The sequence below is a fragment of the Ammodytes marinus genome (assembly GCF_949987685.1).
Source record: "Ammodytes marinus genome assembly, chromosome: 18".
Taxonomy (NCBI): Eukaryota; Metazoa; Chordata; class Actinopteri; order Uranoscopiformes; family Ammodytidae; genus Ammodytes; species Ammodytes marinus.
The window spans coordinates 6,876,910-6,891,892 of NC_137222.1; positions in this window are offsets into that span (position 1 = coordinate 6,876,910).

Here is a 14,983-nt window from a genome sequence, read left to right on the forward strand (position 1 = left end):
ATAATTTACAAATCCAAATAAAGGAGGTTTAGTATTTCTCCCTTCACATAACGAATATGATCGGCCTAAATAAAGAAGGTCTAAGAAAAGATCCCTTATTATTATTGTAGGGATGGATATGATGAACTGTATTATGATGTGTAACAAACAAACTACTTGTTGTAGTTTTGGTCTGGCTTTGCGACACTACATGTAAAATACAATTCCCAGACCATTTAGATCACTTGAAATAAGCCTATGATTTAATCTTAATGGTATAAAAATCACTTCACCAAGATCTTATGTGACTCAAGTTTGTGTTCACTTTTAAATATATCTATACAGGAGAGTTACACATCCAAATTATTTCTATGTCAAGGGTTCAGAGGTTTAACTCTGATTAAGTACATTTCTGCTTAAATGCATATTGTGGCGGCCTAATGATTAAACATAAATTAAAATCAAAAAGAATGGATCGTAATTTAATTTTGAGCGGTGATGTCAGACTTTTGCCTAACCAATTGGGGAAACGCATCAAAGGCACGAGGTTTAAACTCCCAATTAGCGCTCAGCTCCGCCTGTCAGCAAGACGTTTCCCATCAGACATTTCGCTCCCGCAGCCCGTGGGGAGCAACTGCAGCGACTTGCTCCAGTGTCTGTGTCCGTCTTGATACCGCGGGACTTCAAAGTCTCAAGCAGCCGAGCCGCAGCCGGCCGCAGCCAGCCACGGGTGCAAGTGGGACAAAAAGTCTAACCATAATGCAGTGCGCTCAGCAAGACGAGCGTCATAATTGCGCAGGTCTTAGCAAGACGGCGACAGGTCGAACGAGCCTAATCTGTTAAGAGCCAGCCCACAGCTTTCAGAAGTAGACCCAGAGATCGAACACAGATTTACTGATGTAAAAATGTAAAAGACGGCCCATTTTCCCACAATGCCTTGCTAGTTTAAACCGTAAATCAGGGGGCAGTTCATTTTATACAGGGGATGTCATCTCTGCCGACTAATCTTGATGTCCCTGCATTGTTTTATGATAAAATAGTTGACAGTGAGCAGTCTGCAGGTGCATTTAAAAAATAGAATATCATGGAAAGTCCATTCAAAAAATTAAACTTTCATTACACAAAGTGAAATATGTCAGGCCTTCTTTTTGGATGATTGATTGATCATAGAATAAGTATCTCAAAATATTAGAATATTGCATACAACCAATCAGAAATGTCGACCTTCTGAAAAGTATGTTTATTCTAGATTAATTTCACTTAATGTGTAATGAATCTGGAACATATTTAAGTTTCACTTTTTGAATTAAATTACAGAAAAAAGGAAACTTTCATTGATATTTAATTTTGTTTTAGATGCACCTCGATATAGTTATAAGTACAAAGTGAATTTATTTGACCCACATTTGCAACGTCATCTACCATCGATAATCAATTGTATAAATATAGCCCGCAATATGAACAGACTATCACATAAATTATTATAATTTATATAATTTCATCTTAATGTAATTATAATTAAGTTAATTATAAATGGTTCAGGTTAAATAATAAAAAAATAACTATTTAACTAAATGACAATGCAGTCTTTTATATGGCACTTTAAAACAGGTTATTGAAACTTAAGCATTACACAGAAGATCATGGAATAACTGTTAAACACCTTCAGATCGGAGTGACAGCTGACTGAGCCAGTCAGGCAACAGAATAAGTTTATCCTTTACGTTTAGCCTGGTCGGGACCAGGCTAAACGTAATGGATAAATCTCCAGGGTAACTTATATCCCTCCGCTTTTATGCAACCGGATCATGGCTAACGCAAGCCAGGATAACCGAAAAATCCTAGGTTAATCTCTTATCCTAGTTTTATGCAATAGGCCCCTGGTGAACGGACCTTTACAACGATTAATAAGGTAAGTCCGATTCAAATTAGCCTCTGTCTGTCTCTGTCTCTGTGTTTCTGCTTGATTTCCTGATGGTTAAATGTCACCATGGCAGTTGTGTGTCTTTAACCAGGCTTACTGTAGCCTACTTGCTTGAATTAATAAGATCTTTTTTGATCATTCATCAGATAGTTTGTGTCTGTGCAGAAGGTCTGTTGGTTGTGTGATTGTGTGAGACAATTTCTACTTGTTTTTTGTGTTTTTAAGATGCATAATGATAAGCTTTGGAATATATGGCTTATTTATATGGCTCTATTTTTTATATATGGCTCAATTTTTTTGTACAGTAGCTGAAGATGTGAATAAGAGTGTGTATTTGATACATGCATCAATGTGTGAACAAACATTTAATTCATCTTTACATGCTTTGTGTTGATATTTTCTCATTCTGATTCTGACCTGGATCACAGTTTAGTATTGAAGTGTGTTTTTAGGGTTTTTCCTGCATATTGATTTTGGAGGGCGGCCGCCAACACCGATTTCGAGGCCGCAACCACTTAAAATTAATTAAATGTCTGCGAAAACTAACATTCTATAATCGTTTAATACTCCAGCACATTTTCTTATTAAGATGCAATGACCATAGTTGTCCATCGAGGCACTGTTGTGGTGCCTGACATTATGTCTGCATCCCCGAAATGGAAACAGTGGAGGGAAATATAAACTTCACTTTTTTCTATGATGACATTTCCTCCTCCAAGAAGTCGTCGGCGTCAGGCGATGCCCTGATACCTGAGCAGGTGATTATTGTTTCTTTTGCATTTCTTAAGGGGGTTGCTTAAATGAACATTGCATCCTATCAGTGTAATTGTATACAGTTTGGCAGGTATGGCTCGTAAAATCAGTTATTGCTTAAAAAGAGTTCCCTAAGAGGACAGTCGTGTTGATCATTCTGGGCAGTTAATTAAACATATTGCTCGCGACATGTATGCTGCGATATACGCTTATCACAGTAACCGGCATTTTATGGCCCGATGCGATGCCCGACAAAAGTTATCACTCATGTTACAGACAACATTCGGTAATTTGGTTTTAAGTATCCCGTTTGAAAGTGTTGCTGCTCAGCCTCAAGTAACGGACGGGCCGTTGGTAGAGAGGAGCTGAGTGCAGCTAGCAATACGAGGAGGAGTCATGTCGAAGAATAGATACAGCTGCAGTGCTATTAGTTCAGATCAAATTTTTTTTATTTGTTATTGTTTGTTAGTTGTGTATTAAAGCAAAGCCGAATTTTACATGATTTTAACATCACCATTTTATTCATCTTCCCAGATCTAATGAACACAGCGTGAGAGTTTTTGACCCACAATGGCTGGAAAAATTCACCTGGTTCAGACTCAATCAGGAAGGAGCTGTAGCTGGCTTTGTGGGGCAGCTAATCTACTGCTTACATATTGTAAAATATGATTGAAAAAACTAGCACTGTTCATTCCTCACCAGCATTATTCATGTCTATATGAATGATTTGTAATGCAGGAATTGTGTGTCTTTTATCTCTTGACAGGGTGAAGACATGTAAAATGCAGTGAACTGGGCTCGCTGCATCTACGACAACCCAGATCTGTGCCAGGATTTTTTATTTTTTTACACTAATAAAACACATAGCATATGTGTCCTGAGGGCTGTTATGTAGGCTATCTATGATTACTGCTACTGGGTCTGTGGTGTATAAGCGATTTGGAAATTTTACTTATTTAAGTTTGCCACAATGGTCCAGTTCAACAAATTGGAACTTGTTAACTTTGGTTAAATTACACATCCTATCCTATTTAACACCCCTTTAGATAACATGTTTGACTTGGCTTCTGAAACATGTATCTGCTAAAATGAGCTTTTGGTTTCAGTTCATTTAAATGACCCCGCTAAAATAACATTTACCCCCAGTCTGACCTCTATTATCCGAAAATGACAAGCTTAACTACTGAAGGGCCATTCCCTTTGCTAGTGTACAGATTAGCTGCTCTTGGCTGCTTAATATTTTGTGGCAGTTGGTGGTCTCCCAGTCCTTCCAACACCATGTCAGGCCACCCGGTTGCTTTGGTGCTGCTCTGCTTTTGTAAGGCAGCATTTAGAGCGCTTGAGCCCTGTGTGAAACACAAAGCCCCCACTTTTACTTGAAGGAGGTCGGTATGGCCCACGATAAAAGGTGTAGGTGAAAACTTGAATCTAGCTCAACTTTTGGCAGACTGCAACTTCATCTAGCAAGGCGTTGCAGTGGGCAATTCATTACGCACATTTTTGGTAATTATTATGTGACGTGAATTCTCCTAATATCCTCACGATTGTTGCTAGAAAACATAAAATAATTGCAACCGTGATACATTTCCAAAGATTATGTTTCATGTCTTAACCTGAACCTAAAGTAACACACCTGACCACACTAATAACTTCAGTTATTTTAAGGCAAAACTTTTTTTCATAAAGGTCGGGCCTGTGATCAAAAGTTGGAACCACCACTGAAAGTAGAAGTAGCTACAGTGGTTCCATACATGAGTCCTGTCAAAAGACTGTGGAAATAAGTGCTGCTGTGAATTTACTCAAGACCCCTCTGAGACAGAATAGATGACGGGGGTACTACTCCAAAACAGACTTAAATTACCACTTGAAAGTCTGCGACATCTCAAAAAGCATTGCAGAATTTGACCAAAACATCCTTCTCACGGCATGCACACACCATCTGTCACAATAGTTGTTAAAAATTCAAAGAAATTTGACTGAGAAACTATCAAAGTGTATAAGGGGGGAAAAAACAACAACATGAAAATCGCTTCTACCAAACATTGTTACAAGTCAGATTTGTGAGCTTGAAGCCACAGGCATCTCCACACTATCTGCTGTATGTCTGCAAGAGCATCGGAGAGGGCAGACATCCCATCCCATCCCTGTTTTACAGCTTTCAAACTTCTGTTGTCAGCCCCCCTGGTACCCTTAGCCTGACAGCTTACTGAAATGACAAAGATTTAAATTTTTTGCCTGAAGCACAAGCTTTTTGAGAGGTACATTCTGAACAGAGGCAGCCATTTCTAAAACATGTACCAACATGTTTAAAATATGACACACTGATACTTAAGATGGACATGTTACATCGCAAAGGCAATGGAAGACAGCAAAACTAAGGCCTATTGTGAGCAGTCTACACTTGATTATTCAACACACAAGCAACCTCCAAACTTTGGAAGCGCATAACTGTCACCTTGACGCCTCCAGCAGGATTTAACAACCAGGCAGAACAGTACACATTATATGAAAAACCCTTTAGAGCAAATATATAAATGTGGCAAATTGTAACCTACACCAAAGAGTGACTGCAACCAAAAGCTCCTTCCCAGGGGAGTTTCACACCTGATAGTTTGCTTCCTCGGGTTCGCACCAGATTGGAGAATGATACATTGGTTATTTTTTTTTACAGGTTCGGTTCTCTTTCACACAATTTGTTTTCTCTGCCCAAAGAGGCCCATTTTACTCAAGTAGACTTGAGTTTGCTTGTTGTGTACAGCAGTTGTACTGAACACCACAAGATCTACAGGAACACCACAATTAATTTTTCAAAAACAGAGACCTGATCTTTAGGGGACCATAGTGAAGCCAGACCCGACCTGCACAGACCTAAGAGTAATTGGACTTGATCCAAAATGTAGGACAAACCCCTAATGGAGAGAGAATACCAACACCAGCAGCAGCATGACAAACAACCACGGTCCAGAAGAGCGACATAATATAATAATTGTCCTAATACAAATGGTAAGTCAGTCCAAAGATAATTATTACATGCTTCAGACACTAGATTATATATAATTGAAAGTCATATGAACGTCCTGCATCAACAATAACACAATATGTAGCCAGCTGGGTGACAGGTAGACGGATGTTAATTATTTTTTTTTTTACCAATTTGTCAATCAAATTCCCAAATAATTAATCTATTACATAGGCTGGTGGCAGGGACACTCGATCAGAGCTGATACATTACGCCCCGATCAATTTAGATCCACTTTTATATTGGACATACCAGACCCTATCAGACCCGATTAGACCGTGCAATTTGGGTCTGATCTGACTTCGGAAATGTTAATGCTCCCTAGTAGAGGAGCGGCTAAGTGCTACAATCTTTAAATTTGTGATACAAGCGTGAAAATTGGCATGAGGAGTCTCCATGGGTCACTTGACAAGAAAATTGTCAGAGACAAAAAAAATAATATATATATATATGAAAAAAGCCAATACATAGGGGAGAACGGGGGAATCTGAGGCTTCGGGTAATGTGAGCCACCCCCTGTATCTAGGCAACGGAAAACATTTGTGGTCATGTGAGATATATGTTTTCAAGCCCCTCTCATTTCCCCTTGGCCCTGAAAGAGAGGACCTCATGGTGCTGTGGTAAGCATGTTTTTTTTCACCAAAATAGGTATTTTGCATGTAAAAGTAAATTTTCTTGCTGTCAACTTAATCAACTGTTGTGCCAAATCAAATGTATTCACGTAGAAAAACTTATATCATACGTGTTGATGAACTACCAACATGAAACCATGTGATGCTGATAACTGAAGATTAGCCTGAAATGCTAAGAGAGGTAGTTTTTTTCTCAAATTGTGGTGGTGGGGGAAAGTGAGCCAAATGCTGTGGGGGGAAAGTGAGCCACTAGCCCCTTTTACACAGCCAGTGAAAGCCGGGAATATGCCGGCCTTTCGGCCCTCCCCCCAGCTGTATAAATGCGACAGTTGCGGAACGAGGGAAGAAAGGTGCGAGTGATCGTTCCGGGAATTTTACTACCTCGGGGGGTAGTAAGATTCCCGACACGATCAGTTCCGCCTCTGTTTAAATGCTCCAGCTTGTTGATGTGGAACTGGGGGGCGTTTGACGTTCCATAGTCTACGTTCTAAACATGCGACCATGTTAGCAGTTGAAGGACGTGTGTTTAACATTAACCACGGCGGCCTGATGTCCCGTAAAAATCACCAAATAAAAGGAACGGCGCGTATAATCTAGCTGATCATAAGGTCCGTTGCTCAATCCAAACCCCCGCGCTTCATTTTGCAGAGTGTATGAGTCTATTTCTGCCCAGGAGAAGTTGTACAATGGGAAAGCTAGGCTAGGCTAAGTAAGGGATAAAGTATAGCGAACGGGTCACTTGCTAGAAATAAAGACCGACAAGCTGAAGCAGGAGCCCGACGCGCAGCGTAGGGCTCTTGCTCTAGGTTCTTATGTAACTAAAACGTAGTTCAGTACGCCAGTAAATAGGAACGACCAAGGAACGGTGGAATAGTCTGCTCGCCCCGCTAGACTGTCTGCTTCAGCTGACTGAAGGCTCGGGCTCAGCAGTTAGCCACAGAGCTACTGTTTTGCTAACACAACTCAAGACTCGCACACTCTACAAATAATAATTCTAATCGGCCAATATGTTTAACAAGAGTTCCATCTAGCTAACAAAGCATTATCCCCCAACATAAATAACACAATTCATGGAGAAAATTACTGCGGAACGTTTACATTGCGGGCTGCAGCCTGAAGTTACTGTCTAACTGTCAATATGCGTCCAAACGTACTCACATCGTCTTGACTGGATTCCGCCGCCGCTATTATTATCCTAAGTCTGAGCGTATATCCACACTTTATTTCTGCCTACAGTAACGTGACTTCACACACTGGCCCTCATTTATCAATCTTGCGTAGACCAGAAAAATGGGTGTACGTACATCTCCACGCAAATCTCGGCATTTATCAATATGGACGTGAGCGTAGGGTACGCTCAAATCCCACGCCAGCTCTCAGCTCGTGTACGCAAATTTGAAAACAGCTTAGACTCGCAGTGCAGGCTGTGCCGGGTAGCCGATGACTTTGTTGGACAATTATTAGAAGATAATACAAATGCAGTGCAAATAAGACCGAAATAAAGATATTAATCACTTAAAAATGAGCAGCTTATGGTGTGCAACTGAGTAGGAGAGCTGATTCAATAGTGCGCACACGTAAGGGCAGTTGTCTCCGTTTTGGAGCAGCTGGGGGGACACTGAGGCACGGGGGCTGCATTCATTCAAAATGTTAGCCTAAGTATTAAATATGTAGTAGGCCTACACTGCTCTTTATGATACAAAAAAATACACGGCACAACAATCAGCTTAACATTTTATTTATTTGACGCACTTTGTAGATGTTAGTTCCTCTTTTAATGTGTCATTGATGCTAAAGCGAGCGATTTATTTCCACCTTAACCGGCACGTTTTTCCGATCTGCTGGTGGAGCAGCTCAGCAGGACAGGGGGCGCTCTCACAGCTGATCGCTGCCGGGTCGGCTTGTGCAGCTGACGGCCGGGCTGACCACTCGTGCCAAGCGCATGCTGTCATACAGTAAAACGCTAAATGTGTTATTTTTAGTTTTTAAAACCCTTTTGAGTAGTGCTATCTAAAAGGGCCAATACATTCTAATCATTCAAATCTCTGCAGACCTCTATTTATTTTATGGGGACCATTATCGGACAGTTGGTGCGTCTTTTTCTCCTCCACCACTTATATTATGCCCGCAGCCCCGCACCCCCAGTTGGTTGCATTTCAGAACAGCAACACGCTTTTTTTAGTGGCGATTTTGAGTCAACACCAACGCTGTTGACCGCAGCAGTTATTTCCTTCCTAACTGCTGCCTTCTGTCGTTATTTGATGCTGCTTGTAGGCTAATGCTCCGAAATGAAACTCTTTTTTTTCTACTTTCGCTGTTATTCTGTCAATTTCTACTTCAGGGAAGTGCCGTATTGCGCATATCCATGTCGCAAAACCTTTGGGCGAGGCCTCTAAACTGAGAAAATATAGGGGCGTGGTACGATTGTTTTCAGCCGCTGCATTTATCAATAATTGCGTGGCGTACGCCGAGATTGGCGAGATACGACTGTTTGATAAATCCCACGCGATACCTGGCGTAGGGAGGTATTTGCGCCAGAATCTGCACCAGTTTCCACGCAAGTTTGATAAATGAGGGCCACTGTGTGTATGTTTATGTCTGTCTCACAACCAACCTGTCACACAAACACAAACACACACACACACACACACACACACACACACACACACACACACACACACACACACACACACACACACACACACACACAGAGGTGAAGCAGTGAGCAGCGGAGTGATTTTTGTCAGTTTGGTTAACAGTCCCAGAGATGTTGGACTCAGCGCGTAGCGAGATCAACTGGCACATCGTGGGGACAGTAAAATACGGCCCTCTTACTGCAAGCTCCAGCACTTCTGCTCTCAATTCACCGGCCAGTATTGTTGTTGTAAAGCAGCTGACCGGCGCGGCGCTAAATGTTTACGTCACACCTGACGCTGTTTACAAGCACCTCTTTCATTCCGGAGCGCTGTGTAAAAGGAGCTACTGATGCGCCAGCAGGCCGGCGTTGCTTGGTTCTGTGTAAATAACACAGAAGCAAGCAAAGCCGGCATTTTGGAGTGATGTTGTTCCGTAAATATGCCGCAATCTCTGTGTAAAAGGGGCTACTGTCTCACTTTCCCCCACCGTAAGGCACAAGTTAAGTTTAGTCTTAAACATATTTTAATGTAATATTACATGTCATATGTTTTATTTTAATGTCATACACATTGTAGAAAAGCCATCATGCCAAGGAAATACACCAGGAAGACGACTTGGGGCAACAACACAGAAAGAGCACCATCTCATCTTTCCCTGTAACCTTCAGGGCTGGAATGTAGAGTAGGCCTAGTTGTAGAGTATGACAGGCTGATGTTATAATCCAGTTGGGTCTTCTCCCGTGTTCTGAGTCCCAGGCTGTTCTCGCTGGTTCTGATTTTCCTATGCTTTGACCCCCAGACACTAGCTGGCTCTAAGGGTCCTGTGTTCTGACCCCCAGACTGTGTTCTAATCTAACTGGTTCTATCTTTAATTTGAATCTTATTAAAACCTTTTGAATTATAATATGTTGTATTTGATTTTGTATTTTGTTCAGAATTACTTTCAAGTGTTTAGAAAATTTGCTTTGCTTAATTGACCAAACCCCATCATTCTTTTACCCATCATTCTTTTACTAGAACATTAGTTCTGGAATGTGTGGCTAGCTTTCAGGATTCTTACTGTTACAATATGTGTTGTTATGGTAGTTTCAGAGTGGAAAAAGAAAGTGGATCAGTTTACCCCACAGCTGGGGTAAAGTGAGCCACATCACAACTTTTTTTAAAACAATCATATTTTCACTGCCCTTTGTCTTGAAAAAATTCTGCTAATGCCCATTTCTAGGAAACATCCTGAATTAATGGGAAATGTGTAAATTTGAGTGATAAATCATTTTAGCTCGCTTAGAGGGGAGCAAATGTAAAAAGTACCCCGTTCTCCCCTATATGAGAAATTTTAAAATTTAAATGTCTCTGAGAATTTCCTTGACAAGTGACCCATGGAGACTGCTCATTCCAATTTTCACGCTTGTATCATCAACTGAAAGATTCTGACACAAATAAGCACTTAGCCACTCCGCTATAGTGATGGAGACGTTGTGGTGATTGATAGAATATAAGGACAAAGGATTGAAGAGAATAGACATACACCCTTATCTTCTGTAATACTCCATTCAGATTGTGGGTTGGGTGTCTAACTAAATGTATCATCATGCATCAGCTGACTGTCCTCTCAATCAGCGTTGGACATCGGTCAGATAATGTCGAGTCAGAGAAAAAAAACTACAGAGAAAAAACAACAGTAAAGATGGAAAGAGAGAAATCATGAGTGGGCGATAAAGGGACAGGGAGCCGGCAGACGGCTGAAACTGAAACTTATTCGATGAAATCCTGTTGTTTATCAGTATTGAACTACACTGCAGACTGGAGTCTCCCGGCCCTTGCTGACACGCACTATAAAGCATGCAATTATTCAGCAATAATGTGAGTGAGGCAGAGTGCTCATTAACGGCATATTCTGATGGCATTAGTTGAACAGGCAAAACAGCCAGAGGGCAGAGTTTTGTCTTAAAAAAAAAGAAGCCCAACCCATTTCTAACTTCCTCCACTCACCGACTAAAAGCACAAGGATTTTTCTTATTCTTTGTTAATAAAATGCTAAACCTTTTGGACTCTACATTTAGAGGGTAACTTGCTTTCATATTCATTCACTCACTCAGTCATAGCCCCAGGTGTTTGTCGTGCCTTTATCCACAGATGACAAACCAAACTACTACGGCAATGTCATCTTTGCAGCCAAACTGCACTCTGTAGTCTGCTTTACTCTATTTCTCTTGGTAGATAGCTTATTTCTAGCAATATTGTGTCCATTATTTAATTAACCTTCTCCACAAAGCTGCAGAGTACTGAATATGCAATTGTTAAGTTCAATTCTTCACCTGCAGTTATTTGTATTCACCGCAAAGATGCCTAACCCATCCTTTCCATGGATTTAAACTTGCTCTTTAGGGAAGTGCGTGCTAGGGCCTTGTGCCCCAGCATTTTTTTATGTTTGGCAACGCCTCTGGGTGTCTTTACAAATTTCTTTAGCTCAGCCTCAGGCTAGATGCCTCAGGTAGACACCTCATCAGGATGAGTGACAGCAACTTCACCAGAGTGGGATTACACTCTGCTGACTCAAAGATGCACAATGTGTATTTAATTTAATGATAATATGCGTTCAATTTCCATTTGTAAATCGCATTATTGTTAATGTAAGTCCTAGGAGCACCTTCATCTGATCAGTGTGTGCTCATTTGCAATGTCTCCACTATACACAAGTTGATGTCAGACCTCAATGCCAACTGTTGCATTCACATACTAGGTGATGGCCTGCCGAAACATAAATTATTCATGCATATTAATGCAGTTTTATTCCGTGATACCTCACCAGCTTTACTGGTGGAAACAGTTGGAGTTTTTTTTTATCAAAGTTATTTTAAAATGTAGTTGCAGTTATTCCAGTCATACTAAATTCACTAATTTGAATGCTGGATGTGAAGTTATTTAGTGGTTTTATTAGCTGTAGTGCTTTATTATTCCCTGTAATGGAAAAGAGCACACAGGTAATTGCTTTTCAAAATTTGAATTTGTGGAAAGGATTTTCTCCACATTGACAGCTGACCGGATAGGCTAATACATGTTGGCACAAGACTATTTCATTTAGATGAAAATATTTATTTCCTGTCATTAGTTTTAATCAGCTTACTAGTTTTTATCAGCTTTTCTAGGTTTGCACGATGTATGTTATATATGCTATGTGATATAACCATATGTGTCTAACAACCCGTGTGCCAGCATACTGATTATTATTAAATACATATGAACATGACATGAAACCAGCCCAAACCTACATTTTCACATGTTAAATGGCAATATGGTGGGAAAATACTTGTGTGTAAATACAGTACATTTGGCCTATAAATCTTTCCCATATTGTTTAGGTAGTAGAATGTCTGTAATGGTGTCCTTGAATATTGTTTTAAAATAAATATATAATTTATTTAAAATAAATATATAATTTATATTTTGGAAGCATTTGTATTTATTTATTTAGCTCCTTGGTTTGTTTTCAGTGACGTTGAAGTACAGCAGCCACAGGAGATCAGATTTTAGAGGTATAACCACAGAATTATATGGCACAGACTAGTTCCATGTACGGTCGCCTCTCATTTATTTGTACAAAGATGCCTGTAATACACATTTCTAATCCGTTATTGATGTATAATTCTGGCTGGCAGTTGTGATTTTGCCTCCAGAATAGAGGAGTGAACCATAGCTGAGGTCCAGGGCAAAAAGGACATTATCATTAAATCCTGTGTCTGTCAAGACAAGGGAACAGATGAAGGGTGCAAAAGTGTAAGTTGTAAGTGATTGAAACAGTGCAAAATGTTAATTGGAATGTGCATGATTTAAAAAAACATCTGTATAAAACACAGGTAATCGGCAACATATACTAGACCAGTTGAACCAACAAGTCCTCCAAATTAAAGGCCAAAATACGTTATTTGACCATACTTAAACGGCGGGCTGTAGAATGTATGACTGCATGTATGTACTGCCATGCGTATTATGGAAACACAGGATGTCTGCAAAAGGAAAATTTAGGGCAATCAAGACGAGGAAGCCTCAAGGGTCCATGTGAAATCTACAGTCGAAAATAATCCAAACAGGAGGCAGTGGTACAGCTGGGAAAACAGTACAGAGATAGAGACATCTTTCACTAAACTGTGAGTCACGTTCAGGAAACGCACACACACATACATACACACACACACACTCCAGCATTGGCAGGTGCTATACCGTCTAAATTTGTATTGGTCCGTTTACGAGATCATAGATGAGTGTTTGTGTAACATTCAATGTATGGCTGTGACAGTATGTACTTTGTCCTGGTCTCCATCTCTCATCGCTTAATGCTAATAAATGTGGTTGGCTCGTCTCACGGACCGCTTTGAGATGTATTTATGACACCCACTCTGTCGCTGTAAACGGATCCAAAAGATAAAATGTAATGACCATTAAGCTTCTTTTGCACTCATTGTTCAGCTATTCAGAAGTGAAATAAGAGAAGAGGCTTGGTCAGAGACTTCACTCTCATTCATTTGTATATATCTCAGTGTTGCTCCATGTATAATTATATTAGGTGGGTTGAACTGATTATTAATGTATTGGTGTAGTAAACCCTAATGATAAATGTTTTGTCTTGAATAAAGGCATTGTGTGGCAGTTCAAGTCTTGTATGGTGGAATTAAATAGCAGCATGCCTTTTGTCTTAAGAAAAAAAAAACTTTTAAATGAATATGCCTAATTTGTTCAATGATAAATTTGTACACAAAGCCACTAAATATTTTTAAAGGGGGAACCATGGATGAATGTTGAGTCCATCTACTTCTGTAATATTTCATGTATTGGATAATATATAATCATCCAAACTTAATTTAATTCTCTTTGGTCAGAAGTGATATGTTTGCACTCTATCCAAATAGTAATTTGCAATCAATGTCCTGCAACACATTTTCTTCTGTACCTTAACACAATTTTTCAATGTTCTACATTCATAAATTATTCTCTCCCTAGTCTGAGTTCTTGACACCATTCAGGCTCCGAGGGGATGAGCCCTATACACAGAATAGCTAATACAACTACCACCAGCTCAGAAACAGAGGAGTTATACCATAGTCCTTTGCTTGTCATTCCTCAAAGTCTTGCTTATATCTTTGAGGTACTCTATATCCTGTTATAATGCAGAATCCATGGCTCTTTATCCACTGTGTACCTGGTCTGACTCAGCAGTCCAACATTTATTAGTGAAATTATGTTGTGGCTTTGCTACAGGGTAAAGAAAACCTTGAAGGAAATTTTTGGCAAAACAGAACATGTTGCTGAAACAGCCTTGTACTGTAATAAGCGATTGCCGGAAGTTAAAGATGAGAAAAACTGACCCTGAAGTAAGTCGCTATATCACTCAGGTCTGTCGAAAATCAGTATACTGTATCTCCACTTTGTGTATAATGGAAACTATTTTGTATTAGCCCAGACACTCTTCAAGTGACATTTTCAGATAGAAAAGCTCTTTGCAACTTTTATCAGAATAAAATAATTTATATTCTATTGACAGTAAAGCAGTTCTTTGTGATTGTCAGACAGACTGTTGGATTTCAAACTTGAATCATTTGTTTGTAATAAAAAGCATTCCACACCATGTCCAAAGTGAATGATAAAAGGTGAAGTGATGTTTTTTTTGTTTTTTTCGTCTAGACTTACTTAGCTTTTTTGTTTTTCTATACCCCACTGAAAAGAAGAACATTTTAACATCATGTAACTGTGGACACTTGATTGAATGAAAAAAAGTACAAGCAAGAAGGCAAATAACAGTCATATTTACTGCAAGGTTTACACTCAGTGTAATAAAATGCTCATTTTGAATACTTGTAAATGTCATTTTTTTTATAATTTATTGTAACTCCAAACAAAAATAATTTCTACAAAAAATATTCAAATAATGTCATATAATATTGATACGTGGTTGATATCTTTTCTCTCTCTTTTATACTTTTGATAAGTTAAATTCTGCTTCCTGAATACTCTGTGAAGAATAAATCTCGCTAAGTGTGGCAACAAT